This window comes from Panthera pardus, unplaced genomic scaffold, assembly GCF_024362965.1.
Source record: "Panthera pardus isolate Hobbes unplaced genomic scaffold, ASM2436296v1 HiC_scaffold_16, whole genome shotgun sequence".
Lineage (NCBI taxonomy): Eukaryota > Metazoa > Chordata > Mammalia > Carnivora > Felidae > Panthera > Panthera pardus.
The window spans coordinates 84,362,499-84,378,723 of record NW_026526721.1 but is presented as its reverse complement, the minus strand read 5'-3'; the positions used below and the strand labels follow the sequence as shown (position 1 = coordinate 84,378,723).

Below are 16,225 nucleotides of genomic sequence, written 5' to 3'. Positions count from 1 at the left end.
ACAAAAAGTGTTCTGCCAAATGCCACTCTGTGTAACATGAGTTTCAGAGTCCTCACTGGAAACCTGCTTGCCCTAATCTCCCTGGAATTTCTCCATTTCCTGGTTGGAAAGTTTGGAATATGTCAGCACCAAGATTCTAACTCATTGGTCTGAGGAGTATGCCCCTCTCCCTCAAGGTTCCTGCCTGTGCTCTATGGGGAAGACCCTCCTAACTGTCATAGAATGCTCGGGTGACAAAACTGACATCTCACCATCTGATTGGCTTGGTGCCCAGAAGCACTCTGGGAAAGAATTTGAGTGTTCTAGGTGGTTGAGATTCAGACCCTGACAGTTGTAACTGATGGACTAGGCTGGGCACTGCTGATGAACCTCACATTCCTGAGAGAAAAATCATCCAAAGTAAGGCATTTTGCATGATAGACTAGACTCGGCATCAGAGCTTGTCACTGGAAAGATGTGGTATTTCCAAGGAATTGACCCCACCTAGACACCATACCTGAGAGGGCTCTGTGCCTTGTGAATGAGAGGATTATGAAATAAAACTGGAAAACAAAACAAAACAAATATCATTTGGGTTTCCAGTCATTTGAGAGAGTTGGGCACTAAAAGAGACAATGTTTCCATGTTGGATGGAGAGAGGTGTTAGGACTGGAGATTAGGTGGTGGGTGATGAAGAAATAAAGGCAGGGGGAGAACAGATAAAGCAAGGTCACTGGAGGTCAGGAGTGGGTCAGTACTCCCTCATGGGGCTTTCAGTTGGTACCAATCTTCCCATTACAAGCCACTGCTCTGAGGCTGTGGAAATTTTCTGGAATTAAGAGGATGTTCTTAATTTTAAAGTGAGAATAACCTATGTGAAAGGGTGGGACATAATGACCAACATAGGGCATTGACATTTTATATTAGTACCAATAGTAAGAGCACTAAGGATCCAAAGGAAGAAGGGATTTCTGGGAAGTCATTTAGAGGGGGATTAGAGAAGCCTTAATAAAAAACCAGAGACAACATTTAGGTAGTTGGAGGGAGAAACAAGGGGGGCAAGAAACTGTCCTAGGAGCTGAGATGTACCTTGATTCTATGAGTGATTTGGGGCACCTTCAATATCCCACCTATCTTAACCATTGTGCTTACTTTTTTTTTTTTAAGAGTATTCTTCAACTTTCTAGAAGTCATTATGAGGGGCCCTGACTAACTGAGGAGACTCATACAGAAACCCTTGTCCCCATCACAGATACCTGGTTACCATTTTCCTTCAAGATGGCCATCCCTTGGGAGGATTACCCTTGGGCCTCAGAGGAGAAAGAAAACCAAAAGGCATAAACAATAAATTGAAAATTGAAGGTGAAAGTCAAGTCTAAAGATTTAGAGTAAGAGTTGTATGTATTATGAAGTTATATCCTTAAAGGGAATAAACTCTACCTGAGGTAGTAGGACATTAGTTAGTTAATGAATTTTGTCAGTGTGGTTATTTGTATAATTCATGTGAGTGCACATTTACAACCTGAGATGAATTCCTTTACCTTGGTCTGCTTTTGGCTCTATCTTGGTATACAAGGCTGTTATAAAATGGAAGATGCAAACTAATTACAAGATTAAGAGAATTTTCAGATAGGTGCTTATCCTTGACCTGGCCCTACTAGAAAATGAGGATCACTTCAACATGCATTGGAGAATTAATATTCCTGGAAGGCTAATTCTACTTGTTTGCTCAATCCAGGAGAAAAGAGAATAAAATGAAAATAACAAAAATAATTTTCTCTCAAGGCCATCATTGCACTTTGTCCAAGTCTAGCAAGCACCATGTGACAAGTAAGGGGTCAGGTATATGGCTTGACACCTGTTCCCAGGCAGCCTGCTTAGGTGCTCACACTGTCCTGCACTGGAAGTTTTTCTCCCTGAATGATCCAGGCCGGCTTTCAGTGCAACATGAACTCACTGATTCTTTGCCAACCTCTCAGTTCCCTTGAAGTGGCAGGTGCTTAAAAGCCTGCCTCCTATTGCAAACCTCTGACTTCCAACAGCACCCCCTTCTTGGCTACACTTCTGAATCTGGAGTTTTAGCAACCAAATATCAGAGGCTGGCAGGTGGGTATTTTTGAGTTTTGACTTCATGTTTGGACCAAGATGTCATATTTGAAAGGAAAGGTGTTTCTTTGGTATTATTTTTTAAAAATAAAAATAGCATTACCAGCATCTCAACTCTGCCATTCCTGACTAAAGGTTAGCCCCAAACAGGCTTCTGGGGTTTCCATCAGGTTTATCAAAGATACTGGCAATATTAAGCTGTAATTTATGCTAATTTATTTCATATTCTGCCTTAAGATAGTTTAATCCATCCTTCCTCTCTCCCTCTCCCCTCCCTTCCTTCCTTCCATACTTTCCTTCAATTCTTTCTCCTTCCCTCCCTCCCTTTCCTCACCCTCTCTTTTTCTTTTTTTACAATCCGCAGAAATCTCAGATGACGTTCTCCTGGAATCACCTAGCCTGAGGGGTGCGTCCTTATGAGGTCAAGGCTTTCAGAGGTATGTGTGGCCTATGACTTGGACCACCAGGTGAATATTGTTGAATGGGCCCTGACTCATTTCAGGTGGCCACCACATGGACAGTAGGTATTAGGAGGATCTTTTCTGTTCCAGCTGCTCCATGGACATAATTCCCCCCAACCCACTTTATACCCATTCAGCCTTTTATACCCATTGCCTGAAGGTCAGATGTAGAACCCCAGGGGCAGAGGGGAATTTTCCCTTCTATGCTCCCTTCCCTCCCCCAAGGAGGCCATTAAGAGCTAAAGGAAAACCGTGTCCTGGGAATAACCTTGGACTCTGAAAATCCTGGGTCAAGTAGTTTAAGAACGGTGACGACTGATTTCTCTGGAAATCCTTTACCCTCAAGACTTAGGAGATGGGCTGAGTGAAATGCGTGTCTGCTAGTGAATGGAGCCTAGAGCTACAAGTTTCAAGCTTGGCCACTGGCGGGGGGATGGGTTGTTGCTAAAATGTTAAGGGAAACAGTTGAACATCAGTAAGGAGTTCACTTCCACACAGAGGAACATGTATAGACAAAAGATCTAAAGTAAACTGAGGCATTTATAGCTGCATGTGAGATTATAGTTGATAGCTTCCTTCTTTGTGTTTTGTACTTCCCAACCCACAAAGAGCATTGCATAGGGAAACAATGTAGGGGTAGGAATTGTGCTTTTTCATTTCATTCTTGCGGTTAATGTCTTCTGCAGTGGACACCTGGCCTGGCACGTGGGTTGTGACTTACTATGGAGACAATCTGGGGTCTCCTCTAGTGCTCCTTGGGCAACAGAAACAATGGTGTGTTGGAGACCTGGAAATGGTCCCAAGATAACTCCCCGAAATGAAGTCCTTAGCTAGGGAGTCCTGTGGACTTGTCATGATAATGAAGTTATGCTGCCAGCTTGCTAATTGCAATGATAGAATCATAAAGTGTTAGACCTAGAAGGATCTTGAAGAATCATCTACTATGTGTTCTCATTTTTGTGGCAAAACCAGGATGAGAGTTTGATAGTAATGTTATCTTTCATTAAGCATCCACTATGTGCCAGGAATGGTACTGGGGACTTTATGCGGATTAATCTTTAATCATACTACTAAGGTAGGTATGTAATACCCCTATCTTGATTTTTATAGAGGAAGTTGAGGCATAGAGATTTAGAAGCTCTCTATGCCTCAACTTCCTCATCTATGAAGTAGCTTGTTTCAAATTATCCAACCAGAGTCCAAGGCGGGCTACCTGTTTGGCTCCAAAATAGGCTCTTGTACATAGTTCTGCCTTATTTTCAGCATGGGTTACCTGATTCTCAGTCTTAGAACTTTATCTCTCCTACCCACTTAATTATTTTAAATTATAATTATTTTAAATAATACAAGTCTGTTTTTAACCTGTGTTAGCCGAACAGATCAACCCCCAAATTATAGTCCTCTTGTTGGGGTAGTCTGGTGCCATGAAGAAGCCTGCTTCCAAATTTATAGGCAAATGCAATATGAGAACAGGCCTTCAGCCTGAGCTCAGATACACTTTCACTTGCTCACCCACTGCCTTTCGTTTGTGAGTGTTCCCATGTATGGGCTGTGGGAATGCCCAGCCAGAGTGAGGGTGTGGTGACCAGGAGATTTTCACCAGAGCCGGAGCTGTAGGAGGGGAGCTGGGAAGAGAGCCTCAAGGCTGTCGCACCCTAAGGCCTCTGTTGGTGGTAGTTCAGGCTGTCTCCTCCTGACCCTTCTGCCTTCCCACTGTTGGAAGGTTGGGCTGACATGGTCTTTGGTGAAGAGAGAACTGAGGGTTTTCTGAGGTAAAGTTGAGGGGAGGTAGGGCAGCGAGGTATTTTCTCTGTCAGAGGAAAGTAAAGACTTAAATCATGAAGTGAATCAATGTGGAGTAAGTCCTCCATGTTTCAGCCATGCCAGAGGCATTCTGGTTAATCACATATTCTGAACTAGGGTGATGGTGTGTGCTATGCGTGGCTGAATACTTTTCCAGGGATTATAACACAATAAAGTATGGGTAAAACCCAAACTACACTAAATATAATTAAATCTTTCTTTGATGATTCATAAGTCCTTTAGGATCCTGTAGTGCCTCAGGGTCACCATTATGTATATATCATCATCCTTCATGAGGCAGGCAGCTGAATAAAAATATAAGATTTTACGTTATAGGCCTCATTCTCACTCTGCCTATCTGGGTGGTCTTGGGCAGTTCTTGACCTCTTGAGCTTCAGAATCCTGTCCAAAATAGGGGTGGTAACATCACATCATAGGGCTGTCGTAGTACAAAACTATGTGCATGTTGTAATTATTATCATTGCTGGTAAGCTACCAGGATATCAAAATGCTGGCTGATAGACAATTCTATTATATGTTTTTGTTTTTGTTTTCCAACACGATTCACAGTAATTTAGTCTCCTTTTAAGGAAAACATGGTTTTCCCAGAAGCAGGTATTTCTGAGAAATGATTATTTAGTCAAGGGCTAGCAGGTGCATTTAAACTGTGTTTTTAGATGGCAAAAGTGGTACATGTTTTTGTGAAAAAAATTAGAATATTACAGAAGAACATATTAAAAAATAAAAGTCCACTCTGTCTTCATTGTCTCAATCTTCCCTAGAAGGAAACTTAATGTAGTTTAGTATATATGTACTTGTGTGTGTATATTAGATGTAAATTATACTATTCGTTATTGTCCTTATGTCCCTATGACTATGCTTTTTTTTCCCCCCACTTAACAGCATATCTTGGGGATCTTTTCATTGTTTTCATTACAGCTACATCTGCATGATCTTTCATAATCTGGATGCTTCATCTTGTTTAACCATTGCTCTGTTGATAAACGTTCGTTGTTTCTAGTTTCTTTTTCTTAAAAAAATTCTTTTAATGTTTATTCATTTTTGAGAGATGGAGAGAGACAGAACATGAGTGGGGGAGGGGCAGAGAGCTAGAGGGAGACACAGAATCCGAAGCAGGCTCCAGGCTCTGAGCTGTCAGCACAGAAGCTGACGTGGGGCTTGAACTCAGGAGCCGTGAGATCATGACGTGGGCCGAAGTTGGACACTTAACCGACTGAGTCACCCAGGCGCCCCTATAAATATTTTTTTTCTTAATCCATGACTTATCTTTTCATTTCATTTCTTAAGTGCTGATTTTTGAAGAACACAAGTATTTAATTTTGATGAGTCTAAGTTTTTAAATTTTTTCTATTATGGATGATGCCTTGGGTATCATATCTAAGAAATCTTTGCTCACCTCAAACTCACAAAGATTTTCTCTTACATTTTCTTCTAGAAGTTTTATAAAAACAAGGTGATTTTATAAGTTATTTCAAAGACTAGATGAAACTAATGTTTTCTATCGGCTCTTTCTTGACTGAAATTAATGGGTCCATGGAGTTTAACCTACAGAGCAGGTCTTTGATACTTTTTCACAGTAGTTTTTACAATTTGGTTGCATTGTGTATCTACAGAATCAACTACTGTGGCCTTTATTACTGACTCCTTAAAATGTTTTCCCAAGAGAAAATGTAAGATCATATTCATTTAGCAGGATCAGGATAGGTTTCCTTTGAGGAAATTGTATTTATTTCCTATACCATGAATAGAATATTCTCTCTGTTACATCATTTAACAAATGTAGGGCAATATCTTTCAGTACCAAAGCAGTAAAGTCATTTCCTATTACTAGCTGTTTTGATATGGCATATTTCCACTTGCTTCTCTTTATTCCTTGGAACTCATTTTATTTCTCTGGGTAATGAAGCTATTATCTGTTAGCTCTTAACAAGGTTCTGTGTGTGTGTGTGTGTGTGTGTGTGTGCGCATGTGAGTGTTCAAGCACTATATTGCTCTTGATTATTAGGAAAACTTCAATCTCATTTCTTTCAAAGCTTCATTGATCAGAGCACATATAGTTCTTCATCCCTTATTGGAAACTCTTAGAGCCAGATATATTTAAAAAATTTAAAAAAAATTTTTTTTAACGTTTATTTATTTTTGAGACAGAGAGAGACAGAGCATGAATGGGGGAGGGTCAGAGAGAGAGGGAGACACAGAATCTGAAACAGGCTCCAGGTTCTGAGTGGTCAGCACAGAGCCCGACGCAGGGCTTGAACTCACAGACTGTGAGATCGTGACCTGAGCCGAAGTCGGCTGCTTAACCGACTGAGCCACCCAGGCGCCCCTTAAAAATTTTTTTAATGTTTATTTTTGAGAGACAGAGAGACAGAGCATGAGCGGGGGAGGGGCAGAGAGAGAGAGACACACACACAGAATCCAAAGCAGGCTCCAGGCTCTGAGCTGTCAGCACAGAGCCCAACTTGGGGCTCGAACTCCCAAGCCGTGAGATCATGACTTGAGCCCAAGTGGATGCCCAACCGACTGAGCCACCCAGGTGCCCTGAGCCAGATATATTTTTGAGTGAATAGTTAAAAAATTTTTTTCTTAGAAGATAGTATACTGAATCTCCAGAATGAATATAATTTCTCTCGAGGGTCAAGATAACTACTATTAAATAACATGGATATATTAATATCCATGGATATTACTTGGAGCCACGGTAAGTGGGTTCACATTCCAGGACACACGGACAGACTTTGGCAAGCCTTGGTGAGGCTTTCAGCCTGAGTTTTCTGAATGAACATTTTAAGGAGAAAGAATTTCCACTGTGGACCACACTATGGTTGAGATTATTTTCTAGGGGGAGGTATTTTGCCATTCAAAATCAATATGTGCTAGAAAAAAAAAAATACCTTCTCATCTCCCACTAGTTCCAGTGCATTAATTCCATCTGCCTCACGGCACAGCCTCTCAGATCTGTTATCTAGGGGGTCTGGAGTCCTGGCTTGGGGTGAAATTATATCCTATAAAATGGAATTGAGTCAAGCTGTGATATATTTGAATCCTATTGAGAACTAGATTATATGGTCAATGGCAGCTCAGAAGCATGTTTTAATCACCAAGCGCTGTGGTGCTGACCTGACAGCACTTGTGGAAATCTCTGGCCCATGTCCCTGGGGAAAACGAGAGCTTCATTGTGCCCACAATTTCTTTCCTCATGAATAGGACGTGTCATAGTGACTCATCAAATGGCACTTTATGAAATAATTGTAGGAGTAGTACCTACCTGTCATGAAATATTTGTACAAGTAAATGATAGAAGCTTCCATAAGTATACGGAGGTAAAAAATAAAGGAAAAGCCCCTTAATGCCACTGTCCCATTCCATCCCTTCTATCCTCCTCAAGGAGGAGGGGTGATACCAATGATAGCAATTTGGTGTGTGTCACGCGAGACCTCTCCTTTGTCACCACGTGTGCACACACACAAATACACATGGTCGTACCTATAAACAAATGGGTCATACTCTTCAGATTGTTTTTAGTGATTCCTCAGAGACATCTCTTGGACACTACTATCCTTTTGATGTCCGCAGAACATTCAGTCCCCTAGTGAAAAACCTGTAGGCAATTTGGGGGGTGTTATAAACTATGCTTTAATAACCTTCCTTTATTCATTTATTTTTGGGCATATATGTGTATTTTTATGGACTAGATAGAAAAAGGTTCATGGTTTTTGGTTTATCTCTAAGGTCTTACTCTCAACAATTGCTTTTAGTCAGCCTAAATGTCAGCATTGTCCTCTGTCCTACTGTTTATCTAGAAAGCCATCTGGGGCACTGGTCATCTTTGCTGGACACATGGTGTCTCTTGCCGTGAGGATGGGGGGCATACAAAGAGGAGAGTTGTTTATGTTTACAGCCTTTGATACTTTTGATTTTGTCTGCTAGCTACTGAGTGTTGTGTTCTTTTATTCCCATATATAGGACAGGTCAGATAAAGTAAGAACTTGCCTTCAGTTATGTACATTGTTACAAGCTTTTTGGAGAGCTCTTGACAATACCTACTGAAATTTAAAATGTTCATGCCTTTTGATCCTGCAATTCTGCTGCTACACGGTACTATAGAAATAACCTTATTTTGAGACCTGAAAGATTTTGTTCAGATATGAATCTCAGAAACTTACAGGAAACTTATTATTTAAATAGTTCCTTCAATGGAGTGAATGTTTGTGTCCCCCCCCCCCTAAATTTGTATGTTGAAATGCTACCCCCTAATGTGATGGTATTAGAAGCTTTAAATATCCTGTGATCTGACCTTATTTTCATAATTTTTACTAATACAAGTCAGTTGGTAGATATGCAGCCAAACTAAGAAACAGGTTGTCCTTCTGAACAGGAAAAAAATGGCTATTAACTTTTAAATGTAAATATGCAGCATTTTCCCATAGAATTGATGCTACTAAATATTATTTAAGACAGTGTAGTACTTGTCGAACACAGGCGTTATAGTGGAAACTACGGGTCCGGAGAGAAATGAGATAGAGCGCTTGTCCTCAAGGAAATTACCAGTGAGTAGATCATATTTTGGCCATTTTTTAAAAACCCAGTAATGCTGGGACAGAAACAGGGTCAAAGGATGAAATTCCATGGAGAAAGCTTTGGACACAATTTATTATATTATATTATATTATATTATATTATATTATATTATATTTTATTATTATTACTTTTTAAATATAACTTATTGTCAAGTTGGCTAACATACAGTATGTACAGTGTGCTCTTGGTTTTTGGGGGTAGATTCCCGTGATTCATATGCTTACCTACAACACCCAGGGCTCATCCCAACAAGTGGGCACAATTTATATATCACCCAAATGGATCCAAACTCTGTCCACCTTTGAGTATAAATGAGGCCTTACTAAGATTATGGACCAAATTGTGATGACCCTTGATGCCCCCTTCGATGACTGTAGAACCATACCTCCTCTTAATGTCTCTTCCAGTTTCCAGAGTAGGAACAAGTTCATGCATGTTTTCCTCGTCTAGTAACCTGTCACGTCACTTGTCTCTGGTCCAGCTGCAGGTACCTGTGATAACATGCTTCATTGGCAAAGGGTTCTTCTGCTGAGATTCTAGGGTTCCACAGAGGCACAGAGTCTGTGGCAGTGTCTGGGGAGGAACTGTGTTCTCCCAAACCCTCTAAGCACTTTGTTCCCTTGATCCCACAGGTGCTCTGCTTGTGCCTCGAGTGTTCCAGTGAGTGACTTTCATGAGAAATGTTCTTCAAATTCCCACTCTAAAATCTCCCTCATCATGTGGATCTAAACCAGTGCCTGTGTGTGTGTGTGGGGGGGGGGGGTGGTGGGGGGGTTGGGAGGGAGGTGGGATGGGGTAATGGACTGAAATTGAACTGACTTTTCATGTCCCTGCCAGTATTTCCCCATTTTTCCTCTCCAGTCCCTGGTAGTTACTACTACTCTCTCCTTTAGAGAAACACACATTGTCCACACACATTCCTTAGGCAAACATGCACCCAAGGATGTAACAAGCCCACCAGCTCCCCCAAACTACCTGACCCTGACACGGACCATGTCTTGTTTGACTTTGTATCCCTAGTGTCAGCCTAGTGCTTGCCACAAAAGTGGACCTTTAATCCTTGTGGAATTAATGAATCCATGTTGTTAAAGGGGGTAGATTTAAGTATAATCTATGGATATCGAACAGAGATTTCCCCAACTTCATGGTCACACCCATGGGAGATGCTAGCATATGTTTGTTAACTTAATGAACAAATTGGTATCTTTCATGTTCCAGATTTAATGATCTCATGATTTGTGCTGCCCTGTTTTCTATATTCTTACCCTGTCACCTTTGTGACCAAAGAGATATATTTGTAAACCGTTTGGCCAGGATTAAAGGTATATATTTTCTGTATCTGTAAAATGATTTAAAAGGATTAATAGTAAGCATTTATTAAGAAACACATGTGCAATTCAAATGCAGAACAACTGTTCTAGGCACTGGGGACTTACCCATATTATGGAAAGCAGCAGACACAAAGGAATGAAAGGAAACAGGGAACCTGGGTTGGGGGTGGGGGAGGAAAGGAGGGAAGAAATAGAGAGAGGGTGGGAGGCAAGGCAAATGATGACCACAGATTCATATCAGAACTCCTGGTTATCTAGATTCCAAGTTCTAATACTGGCACCGAGGTGAGCATGTTCACTTTTATTTTTAAAATGGAGTTTTTGAGGAATAAGTAATAGATTCACATGGTTTGACAATTAGGTCTCAAAGTAAGAAAAAAAAATCCACTCATTTTTTTTCTAGTCACTTGGCTCTTGGATAGACATCTTATCTCTCCCAATGCAAACGTACCTCAGATTGAAGTCAAAGAGGAGATATAGAGAAACTTACAAAATTTTTTAGTCCCTTAGGCAACGTCAGAGCTGACAGACTTGTTTAGGAAGAATTTGTGATCTTGGTCTCATTAGTTTTATGTTCTAACATACGGAGCTTATTAGCCTGGACAGGAGCCCCTGATTGTTCACAAACCAGCAAAACCTCAGAAGTCTTGCCCTTTGTTTTAAAATATTTCAGGGGTGTCTGAGTGGCTCAGTCAGTTGAGTGTATGACTTTGGCTCAGGTCATGATCTCGCTGTTTGTGAGTTTGAGCCCTGCATCTGACTCTGCTGTCAGCTTCAGATCATCTGTCTCCCTCTCTCTCTGCCCCTCCCCATCTCACTCTCTCTGTCTCCCTCTCTCTCTCTCAAAAAAAAATTATATATATATATAAAATATATATTTATATAAAATAAATATTTGTATAAAATAAATATCATTTATATAAAATAAAAAATCATATACATCTATATAAACATTAAAAAAACCCAAAATATTTCAGCAACATTTGAATCTGGTGTTGGGTTGGGAGGAGGCTGTGACCATGCTAGGGACTTCCCCATGATAGTCCAGAAGCAGAGCAGAGCCAAAGGCTAAGAGGGAGAGGGGAGGCTCAAATGCCAGAAGACCAAACATAAGCAGTCTGTGCACAGGGCCCCAGGCAGGTAAGTGGACAAGTGTGCAGGGCCAGAATTAGCGTAAAGGGTCAGAGGTCAGTGAGGAAAATACACCTCCAACATTTAACTTAACCAGTGAAAGAGCTAAGAGAGCTTAAGTCACTGCTAACCCAGCAGCAGAGCTGGGTGTTTTGGTGTGACCAAAAAAATCTTTCAAGCTTCAATAAACATTTTAGCGAACTTTATGTAGTAATGCAGAAAAATGATCAGTTTAAAGGATTGCCACTAATTAGAAGGATTGACAGAAAAGTGACAGTCATGATTTTCTTCTAGTGAATACTTTGTTTTCCTCTTTCTGTGTGACATAGTTTATTTTATTACTTAAGAAACAATTTTTTTAAGTTTATTTCTTTTGATGGAGAGAGCAAGCAGGGGAGGGGCAGAGAGAGAAGGAGACAGAGACTTCCAAGGAGGCTCCACACTGTCAGTGCAGAGCCGGACGTGGGGCCCAATCTTTTCAACGGGTGAGATCGTGACCTGAGCTGAAATCGAGTCGGATGCTCAACCAACTTGCCACCCAGGCACCCCCATGTGACATAATTTAGTAATTGTTGTTTGCCCTGCCTTATTTTCCGAAATACAAATTTATTTAGATATATAGCAATAGCCTGATTACATTTTAACTTTTCAGTTAAATGTTTAAAATTTTACAGTGCAATTCAATTTTAAAAATCCCTGTTTTTGCCGTCACGCAGCTTACAGGATGATCCTGTACCTTCTCTTCCTGGCACTTACTGCAACTGTGAGTAGCTTATGTTTGGTTTCATTTGTGCTTCCCTCACTTATCTTGTAAGCATCCTCAGGACAGAGCCATATCGGTGTTGCTCATTCAAAAAAAATTTCTAGCACCTTGCACGATGTCTGGCACACAATATGCATGTAGTGTTTGCCAAATGATGAAGAGAAAGAGATCAGCTGCGGTGAAGTGGTTAAACCAATGAGGAACCCCTCATTAGAGGAGGTCCTGGTGTTACTGGCATACAGAACAGAGGCTGTTGACCCTGGCGGGAAGGCGGTCAGGGGAAACTTCTGAGAGGGCTGATGTCTGACTGAACCTTCGCCAGGTGGGGAAAAGCATGCCAGCGTGCAAAGGGAAGAATGGGAATATTGGGAATGCCACTCCTTTGACACTGCTACAAGAGTGAGGCTCTGTGGTGAGAGGGGAGAGACAGTGGATGCAGTGAGCCACACTGTGGTGTAAAGGGACCCGTGTGTCAAGGAACGTGGCATTTGCTGAGAGATGGTGGGGAGCCTGGAGGGCGCGGTGGCCACAGGAATGTCAGACTGAGGAGAGGGAGAGACTTTAGGGAGGCTGCTTAGAAGACCAGAGCCATACCAGACACACTTTTTAACTTCTTCTAAGTCTCTTCCTGTCACCTCCTCACCTGTCACCAACGCTTCTCAGAGGAGCGGTCTGTCCCCACAATCTCTTTCCTCTGTCCATTCCCTCCTTCACCTGCTGCAAGGGGCTTCCCCTCCTCCGATTCCAGACCTGTAGCCCCTCTCTCCCCATGCCCCCTCCCCTTACACTGCTGTCACCACACTCACCAGTGACCTCCTTATCCAGCTGTAGTCTCCATCTTTGTTTTGTGGGACTTCTTGACCACCATATTCCCCTTAAAGTATCTTTTCTTTTTTAAAGCTTATTTATTTATTTTGAAAGAGAGAGAGAGACAGAGAGACAGAGAGAGACAGAGACAGAGAGGGCCAGCGGGAGGAGCAGAGAGAGGGAGAGAGAGAGAGAATCCCAGGCAGGCTCCACACTGCGAACACAGAGCTCGATGTGGGGCTTGATCTCACAAACCGTGAGATCATGACCTGGGCCGACATCTAGAGTTACATGCTTAACCGACTGAGCCCCCAGGTGCCCCCAAGTATCTTTTGAACTGTACTTCATTTATGATCCAAACCCAGAAAGCGTAAAAAGGAGTGAGTAGGGTCTTTCCCATCCTTGTCTCTCATTTCTCCACCGGCAGCCACTGCTCTTAGTTTCTTATGTATCTTTCCAGACATTCTTTATGCATATTTCAGCAATTCCAAATTTATTTGTATTTAGTGACAAATAGGAATGTGGGTTCTTATTTTTTCCCCTTCCTTACACAAAGAGTAGAATATTACATATCCTCTTCATCTCTGTGCTTTTTTCATTTAACAAACGAAAACAATACACATGCATAGATGCTGGGCATCTGATGCTTATCTTGTTCCAACTACTCATTACTTCCCAAACTTGCTTCTCCTACAATCTTTCACACACTTGGTGTTGGTGGCAGTAGGGAGGGGTTAGGGCCATTTGCCGAGTCACTGAAGCCAGAAACCTGAGAGTCCTCTCTGACCACTCCTTCAGTGTCATCCAGAATATCCACAGGCCCATCATTTCCTTTTCTTCATTCCTACCACCACTGCCTGGATTGAAGAACTTTGTCCTTCAGGAACCCTTTGCCAAGATACTCGTTATGATTCACCCAGTTGTTCATTCCCATAGCATTCTGTATATACCCACAACACTGAACATGTCATGATGACTGATTTGTCTGTTCTCTCACTAGACTGTGGGCCCTTGAGGGCAGAGATGTATTTATCTCATGTTTTACCCATAGAGACATAACGGATGCTAAATGAAAATACGAAAGAATAGATGTCCAGAAAAAAGTTCACTTGGTAAACTGTTCAGTGACTCTTTGTATGTTTTGGAGCAGTGAGGGAGACGGATGTATCTCAGAGGATCCCCGGTTTTGGGGCTGGATGCAATGAACAGAGATCCAGGTTCCAGGTAGAAGAACAGGTTTTCATTCTTCAGGGCTGGTAATTTGTGTGTTATACATTCTGTAGTTACATATATGATTTGGTGGGTCATATACTTGTGTATGTATCAGTCACAGCTTAGAATAGTCTAGAGAAGTAAGTTCAGAGAGTTATAAACACAGAGTGGCTGAAGTCAGGGTGTGATGAGATCACCTAAAGGTAATCTATAGTAAGAAGATGGATAAAGAGAGAATTCCGGATGACACGATCATTACTTGGTGAGTGAGAAAGGGGAAAAGAACAAGCGGTAAGTGAAAGATAAAAGGTAGGAGTGTTGTCGTGGAATCCCAAGGAGGAAAGGGTTTCAAGCAGATGGCATAGGGGCTGACAGTGTCACTTGCCGCCAAAATGTTCGGCCAGATGAGGACAGAGAAGTAACCATTGAATGTGACAACTCTGAGCTCTTTGGTGATGATAGCAAGGCCAATTTTAGTGCAGTGGGGTGACTCTTCAGGGTGAGAAAAGGAAGGCCAGGGATTGGGAGGACGCTTCCTTGTAGGGAGAAGAGGTGCATGTATGTAGAGTAAATGTAGGGTTTTATTTTTAAGCTTTTTTTTTTTTTAATTATAGGCAGAATATATATTCATTACTGAATATTGGAGCAGTATGGGAGGGTAATAAAAAGCCAAAAAGATCTATAATCCTACCACTCTAAACACTGCTGCTCTTTAAAACAATTTTTTGGGAGGGCATGTGGGTGGCTCAGTAGGTGAAGCGTCCGACTTCGGCTCAGGTCATGATCTCACAGCTTGTGAGTTCCAGCCTTGTGTCGGGCTCTGTGCTGACAGCTCAGAGCCTGGAGCCTGCTTCGGATTCTGTGCCCCCCTCTCTCTCTGCCCTTCCCCTGCTCACACTCTGTCTCTCTCTTTCTCTCTGTCTCAAAAATAAATAAACATTAAAAAATTTTTTAGAAATATTTTTTAAGTTTATTTATCCATTTTGAGAGAGAGACAGAGGGTGGGGCAGAGAGAGAGAGGGGGAGAGAGAGAATCCCAAGCAGCTGTGCACTATCAGTGTGGACCCCGATGTGGGACTCCTTGGGGGGGGCTCTGTGTGGGGTTCGAACCCACCCATGAACCATGGGTTCATGACCTGAGTCAAAATCAAGAGTTGGAGACTCAGCTGAGTGGGCCACCCAGGCACCCCAACACTGATGCTTTTTTTAACCATTTCCTTACAGTCTTTTCCATGCATTTTAACCAAGCTGGGAAGAGGCCAAATTAGTGATTACAGGTTCTGTTCTGCACATACAGAGGACTGGCTTTAGCATCTGTCCTTGCATTAATTACCAGGGTGGATTTGGCAAGTCTAATTGGCTAGACCGTTTTCCTCCCTCACTGCACCCTGGGTATTTCTCCATATGGAGTTATTTAATTAGACAGAGATAAAACTTCTCATTCATTCATTCAACAAATATTTGTTAGCTGTCTACCATGTGCACTGCGTTAGTTGCTGAGGGATGGAGCAGTGAAGCAGACAGACACTTATCTCATGATGCTTGAATAGTGGCACTTGCAGAGGACCTCTACTTCACCCTGTGGCATACCCCTATTGCACTCACCTGCTAGATCTTACAGACAGGCTTTCGATTTCTTTTGTATAACTTTTCCACTTGATATTTCCTCTGACATTAAAAAGTCTTTAGAAAGTTTCCTCTTAATGTTAAATATTTAGCTTTTCTTTTCATATTTCTCCTTATAATGACACCTTCAGAAGTGTATTTGAAGTTAAGCTTGGTCCATATTTTGTACTATTTTTCAAGAATTAATTTTTGGAAGAGGAATTTGTCGAGTCAGAAGACCTGAACTTTTTATGGTATTTAGATACTTATTGTGAGATTGCTTTCCAGAGAGGTTTCCACTAATTTAAACTTTTTTTTAAATTATTTTTTTTTATGTTTATTCATTTTTCAGAGACAAACAGAGAGAGACAGAGTGTGAGTGGGGGAGGCACAGAGAGAGGAGGAGACACAGAATCTGAAGCAGG

General features: G+C 41.7%; 2 long non-coding RNA genes across 2 annotated transcripts; both read left to right on the top strand.

Annotated features, from left to right (window-relative positions):
* Window positions 1-299: 299 nt before the first annotated feature.
* Window positions 300-1,447, top strand: LOC109275328 (uncharacterized). Its single transcript, XR_002084073.1, has 2 exons — window positions 300-399; window positions 1,147-1,447. It is a non-coding gene; the product is annotated as an uncharacterized LOC109275328 (long non-coding RNA).
* A 5,930-nt stretch (window positions 1,448-7,377) lies between these two features.
* LOC109275329 (uncharacterized) lies at window positions 7,378-12,159 on the top strand. The gene is made up of 3 exons (XR_008422679.1): window positions 7,378-8,920; window positions 9,359-9,438; window positions 12,130-12,159. It is a non-coding gene; the product is annotated as an uncharacterized LOC109275329 (long non-coding RNA).
* The last annotated feature ends 4,066 nt before the right edge of the window (window positions 12,160-16,225 follow it).